A 6,633-nucleotide genomic window follows, 5' to 3' on the forward strand; every position below is an offset into this window, starting at 1 on the left:
TGATTTATTTAAGATTTAAGGCCAGTTTAGGAGTTACTATTTTAAGGTTTAGGGAGTATGTGTTTAGGGATTAGGGATTAGGGATTATGGTTTAAGGGTTGAGAATTAATGTTTAGGGATTAGAGGGTTTGGGGTTTGGGGGTTAAAAGTTAGGGATTTAAGGTTTAGGGATTCAAGGGTCGAGTTAGGATTTTGGGCGTTTAGATTAATTTTTTTTAATTTATATTTTAAATATGTTCTTATATAATTGTAAAAGAGATAATAATAAATTTGTTTAGGGTATATGATTTATTTAAGGGTTGGGATTTAAGGTTTAAGGGTTAAAGGGTTAGAGGTTTAGGGGTTAGACACGTTAGGGGTTAAAAGTTAGGGATTCAGGGGTCGAGTTAGGGTTTTGGGTTTAGATTAATTATTTTTGTAATTTATATTTTAAATATGTTCTTATATATCGTAAAAGAGATAATAATAAATTTGTTTAGGGTTTTTAGTTTAGGGTATATGATTAATTTAAGATTTAAGGCCGATTTAGGAGTTCATATTTTAAGGTTTAGGGAGTATGGATTTAGGGATTATGCTTTAAGGGTTGGGACTTAAGGTTTAAGGGTTAGGGGTTTAGGGGTTAGACGTTAGGGGTTAAGAGTTAGGGATTTAAGGTTTAGGGATTTAGGAGTCGGGTTAAGATTTTGAGTTTAGATTAATTATTTTTTTAATTTATATTTTAAATATGTTCTTATATAATTTGGAGAGGACCAAATTAGAAAAAAAATACAAAAATAAAAATGAAATAAAAATGATATGGATATATAGGTAAGTATTTAATTTGGATAATTCTAACTTAATAATTAATTATAGCCATTTTATCATTTGTTTTCTTATTAAAATATACAATATTTATTTTGAGAGTACTTGGTTTTTTTATTTTATAAAAAATCAATTTATAAAAACCAAAATAAAAAATTTTTAGCATAGCAAAACGGCGTCATTTTGTTCAAAATGAAATAATTTTTTGCGGCGATTTTCAAGCGCTGCAAAAATAAATCAATTTATAAAAAACAAAATAAATTTTTTAGCATAGTAAAACGGCGTCATTTTGTTCAAAATGAAATAATCAATTTATAAAAAAACAAAATAAAAAATTTTTAGCATAGTAAAACGGCGTCATTTTTTTCAAAATGAAATAATTTTTTAATAAAAACGCCGCAAAAGATAAGCAATAGCGGCATTTTTTTTATAAAAAACGCTGCAAAAATAAATCAATTTATAAAAAAATAAAATAAAAAATTTTTAGCATAGCAAATGACGTCATTTTATTCAAAATGAAATAATTTTTTGTGACTTTTTTATGAAAAATGCGCAAAAAAAAATAAGCAACAGCGGGGATTTCAAAAATAATTTCACTTTTACGTGGTTTTATCCCAAAATTCCCCCCTAAAACCCCTAAATTTTCCCCTCTAAAATTGGCATCCTCAAAACACCTAAGTGTTTCTCTCTGCCACCACCATCTTCATCGTCGTCTTCCCCTCTCTCCCTCTTTTTGCATACATCTCAGAAGAGGTCATACTTTATCTGTTTCTCATATTTTTTTATCCCAATATTTCAAATGAAATATTCTTTTTTTCCCCCTTCTTTTTTTTGATTCCCCCCATCCCCAGAAATCTCCCTAAATCGATTCCCCATAAATCTATTTTCTTTTTTCCCCATTTTATTTCTCCCAAACCATTTCTCCCCTAACCCGATTCCTTTTATTTTTCCCCCAATTTCCCTAAATCGGCAGCCCTCCGCATCTCCTCAAAGGGTTGTAGCAGAAGGAGGTCTCGAACTAGCAGGTCAAGTGGTACAGATTCATGGAGACCTTATGGATGATAACTACCAGACATTGGACCAAGCTGTTTGTGTTTTATTCTATTTTTGTTCTAAGATCTATTAAATCTAACTTAATTTTCACGCATTCTGTTGTGCAAGTAGATCATTCTTCTCTTATGTAGAATCCATTCATTAGTATATTTCAAGGCTGCCAGATTCATTCTAGGTAAAGTTTTCATGAAGCAAATTTTTAGATCTACCCGTAAATAGAGTATATATGTCCACATTTTGTTCATGGTTCACAACTTGCTTAGTATTTCAGTTTGTGGGACAATCGTTGTTACTCCCGTAGAAAAGTTTGGGTGTTTAATGATTTTACAGATGTTATGTATAATGAAGATTTTATAGCCTTCTTGACGGGGTGCACATGTTTATACCTTCGCTTTCACTGTTCTAATCTTGGAGACAGAATGCATTTTTCTTGTTTTTTCTCTGTTGATTTTTGCTTTTATTAGCTGCTGAAGTGAACCATCTTTTGGAATCTGTGGTTGTCTTAGGTACTGGTCCTTTTGAAATTTAGTACAGTGCTTTATTTTGTTACTGCTGAGGTTGTGGCAGGATGAACAGCATGGTTGGGTCGAGGTCTTTCTTGTGTATGTGCTCAGAGCAGAGAGAGTGATGCTTATCCATCATTTGATTTAACTCCTTCCCAGGTAATGTCTATGACCGGGTTCACCTGTTCATCTCTACTTTGTCATCTATGATGGTCATTTGCCCATTTCATCTGTAATATGTGAATTCCTATATGCAAAGAAATAGAAATCTGATGATAGGATATCTCATAAAGTTTTCCTGCTACTCTGTATACCATTGATTACTTTAACTAATGAGATTCTCCTGTTGCTTAATGCTATCTTCTGAACCTAATGTTGCTATACTCTAGAGATGTCATTTTGTGACCTTACATAGTGGCCACTTTTCTTGCAACATGATTACTCGTATAGCACTCCAATCATGTATAATGTCATTTTATTTTCATTTTCATTTTCGATTATCTTTGCAAATATTTTTTGTCGTTATTTTTAGCTGAAAAAGGCTTTTACATTAATCACCCTTGAAGTTACTTTTCTATAGGTAATAATAAATTTTCCTTTTTGTTTTTGTTTGCTTATTGGGTTTCTTTTAATTCAATCCTTAACTGGTTCATGTTAAGTTCTTTTTTTTGTGTATCTTCTTAGATTTTCTTCTGAATTTTGTTTGATCTAAGCTTATAATGGGGAGATACCCATATTCTATTTAGTCTTAAATTTTATGATTTCACTCTCTATAGAAAAATTAATGCATGCTTTTGTCTTTCAATATAGGAAGCAGGTAAGCATGTGAGTTTAAACTATTTGGTAGATTTTTAATCAAATAGATTGAATTGCCAAGATTTATACTTTGCAATATATATATATAGTTTTTTATTTGGTCAATGTTCTAACTGAAATTTATGCCAATGAAAAACTTCTATATCTTTGACCAAGTCAATTTCTTTATTTCTCTTTAGGATTTTAGTGTGCTTAAAAACTTTTTTTATGCTATTGAAGCATTGGATCATCTTTGCATGCTGCAGGAACAGGCTGCTTTGCTAACTTTCATTGGAAATTTGATCCTGTTTTTGGTGCATACATGCACTTGAACAGTTGGTTTTTTCTAATTTGTTTTGATCTCTGATAGTTTAAAACTCTTATTTACTTAATGGTGTAAGTCTGAATTTCATTGGAAACTTTAATTTGTTAGACTTCCATCCTCTTATTTTATAAAAATTGAAAATTTAGTCTGGTTTTTGGTGAATATATGAACTTGAATTGTTTATTTGTGCTAATTTGTTGCATTTAAAATGTTATAAAAATTTACAAGTTGGTCCGATTTTTGGTAAATACATTATACATGAAATTGAACTGTTAATTTTTGCTAATTTTTTGCATGTAAATTGTTGAAATGATGATTTTTTTATATCTCCTTACATATTAAATATTGAAATGTTCTACTAATGTTACCCAAAATGGGGTTTTGATCTGAGGTTGTTTAAAACTCTCATTTACTTAATGGTCTAATTCTGAATTTCATTGGAAACTTTAATTTGTTAGAATTTGAACTCTTACTTTACAAAATTTGAAAAATTGGTCCGGTTTTTGGTGAATACATGCACCTGAACAATTGATTTTTGCTAATTTGTTGCATATAATTTATTACAAAAATTGAAAATTTAGTTCGGCTTTTGGTAAATACATGAACTTGAACCGTTGATTTGTGTTAATTTGTTGTATATAAATTGGTAAATATTGAAATGTTGATTTTCGTACTAGTAATTTAACAGTAAGGTTTACTAATGTTACCCAAAATGGGTTCTTGATCCGAGGTAGTTTAAAACTCCTTATTTTCTTAATGGTCTAATCCTCAATTTCGTCACTATGAAAAGTGCGGGAAGTTGGTCTCTTGTTTTAATTTGTTAGAATTTGATCCTTCTACTTTATTAAAGTTGAAAATTTGGTTTGGTTGTTGATGAATGCATGAACTTGAACTGTTGATTTTTTCTAATTTGTTGCACATAAGTTGTTATCAAAGTTGAAAATTTAGTCTGGTTGTTGGTAAATGCATGAACTTGAACCATTTATTTTTGCTAATTTGTTGCATATAAGTTGTTATAAATATTGAAAAATTAGTCTGATTTTTGGTAAATACATGAACTTGAGCCATTGATTTTTGCTAATTTGTTGCATATAAATCGTTATATAAATCGTTATAGAAATCTTAGTTTAATCATGGTAGAAAACCATTTTCAGTGGAAAGAATGAAAGGATTCTCTTCTTTTCCTACCTTTAAACTATCCATCATAAGAGAAACATGAAGCTTCAAGGTTTCAACTATCAACTACTAATTAGGTATTGTAATTAAGTCATGTTCTTATAATTTTTATGTTTTTAAGGTCATAAGAGCTTGATTTAGCTAGCACATGTATAAATTTGTAAAACTGTTACAATTTTTAAAAGTTTTCATTGTTGATTTCTTGAAGAAATTGGTGTTAAATTGATAGATTTTCAGCTTAGATGATGAAAAATGACTAAATTATAATGTTTAATTGTTAATTTTGTACAAAAGGACTAAAGTGAATAAATTGTGAATTTGATGTAAAATTTCAGTAACAATAGATAATTGATAGTCCCTAAGGGATATAATTAAAAACAGTTTTCAAACCGAGGCTCAAAATTGAAAGATATGATTATTTCGATTTCAGGTACTAAATTGAATAAAATGTAAAATTTTAAGGGTGTCAAAAAAATGAAATTATATAGGTTCATTCATGTCATTGCATACTATCTAAATGTGTGGCATTGATAAATTGTATGGAATAATTGTATAGATCAAGAATTAGATCAAATCAAAGTTAATTGAGGAAAAGCAAAAATTATAAATTAGTTCTTAAATATTCAACTTGTTTGGTATTTTGGCCAGGTAAGTTCTTATGGCATTTATAACTTATATTGTATGTATTTGAATTATATATATATGTCTTTGATTGTAAATTAAATTAGTTGTGAATTGATAAAAAGGTGAGAATTGGACTAAATTGAAAAGTGATGATTATATGTATAATACATGGCTGTGTGAACTTAGTAAAGGTTAAAATACGATAGGCATGACAATAGAGTTTTGTGTGCGCTTGTACGGGGTTGATTACAGATATTATCGAGGTCCAACATTTGTTGCGGATGCTCATACATGTGACATAGGTTTAGCTCGGACGAGTAACCTGATGTCATTTTAAAGGTTTAGCCCGGACAGGTAACCTGACATGTATATATATTTAGCTTGGACACATAATCGAATGTGTCATTTTAAAGGTTTAGTCTAGACGGGTAACCTGACACAAAAATAGATTCATCTCGGATGAACAACTGATATGGTGTAGATACTTGTGTATCCGAGTCCATTTACTAGGGCTCACCGGGCAAAACGATTTATATGAGACGAGAAATTGAAATGAGATAAAATGAAATGAACTCAATGTTCAAATGAAAGATTATTGAATGATTTTAGTATAAAGCTATCGATATATATGTGATTACATTACTCTTGGGTTGAATGAGATTTGAGTTTGTTACCTATTATGACATGAAATGGCATGTTAAATACTTGTGATATTACATGGTTTGATTATATGTTAAAACTCACATTGTTGAAGTTGTGATTTGCCATGTCTAGCCAAACTATGCTAAATTAGGGTAGCTTATTGTATATAATTGAAAGATAAGGTAAGTTTTGTTTAATGCTTATGAACTTACTAAGCATTTTATATGTTTAACTCGTTTGTTTTACCTTTTTCCTTGTAGATTGTCACCTTGTAGAACACATCAAGCCGAATCGCCTTGAAGCTCACACTATTCTATCACTGAATCAATAGTTATTCGATCATTTGGAATCTAGGGTTGTGGCATGTATACAAGTATTTTGGTATATATACCTTAATGTATAAGATGTCTTGATGAGTTTGGTAACTTGTGATGACTTGGTATCTTGATTCATATATGGAGATGAACTTATATGCATTTCATGCTAAAAGATATGATAACCTATACTATATGTATGATATATGGAATGGCATAAATTAAGGAAGAAACTTGAGTTGGTAGCTTGGTTAATGAATGAATGAATGAATTCCATAGGCATTTGGATTAGGTACTTTGAAATGTATTTCTAACATGGAACTTATTTTTGATGGTTAATGTTTATAAGTCATATATGTGCTTGTAATTGAATTCAATTGGTAAGTTCCAATATGGTTTG

The 6,633-nt window shown here is 29.8% G+C and overlaps 1 long non-coding RNA gene across 1 annotated transcript; it reads left to right on the plus strand.

The window, feature by feature from the left end:
- The first annotated feature begins 1,385 nt into the window (after nt 1-1,385).
- On the plus strand, nt 1,386-6,408 carry LOC107920426 (uncharacterized). Its single transcript, XR_001690588.2, has 2 exons — nt 1,386-2,516; nt 6,180-6,408. It is a non-coding gene; the product is annotated as an uncharacterized lncRNA (long non-coding RNA).
- The last annotated feature ends 225 nt before the right edge of the window (nt 6,409-6,633 follow it).

The sequence above is a fragment of the Gossypium hirsutum genome, chromosome D13 (genome assembly GCF_007990345.1).
Source record: "Gossypium hirsutum isolate 1008001.06 chromosome D13, Gossypium_hirsutum_v2.1, whole genome shotgun sequence".
NCBI lineage: Eukaryota > Viridiplantae > Streptophyta > Magnoliopsida > Malvales > Malvaceae > Gossypium > Gossypium hirsutum.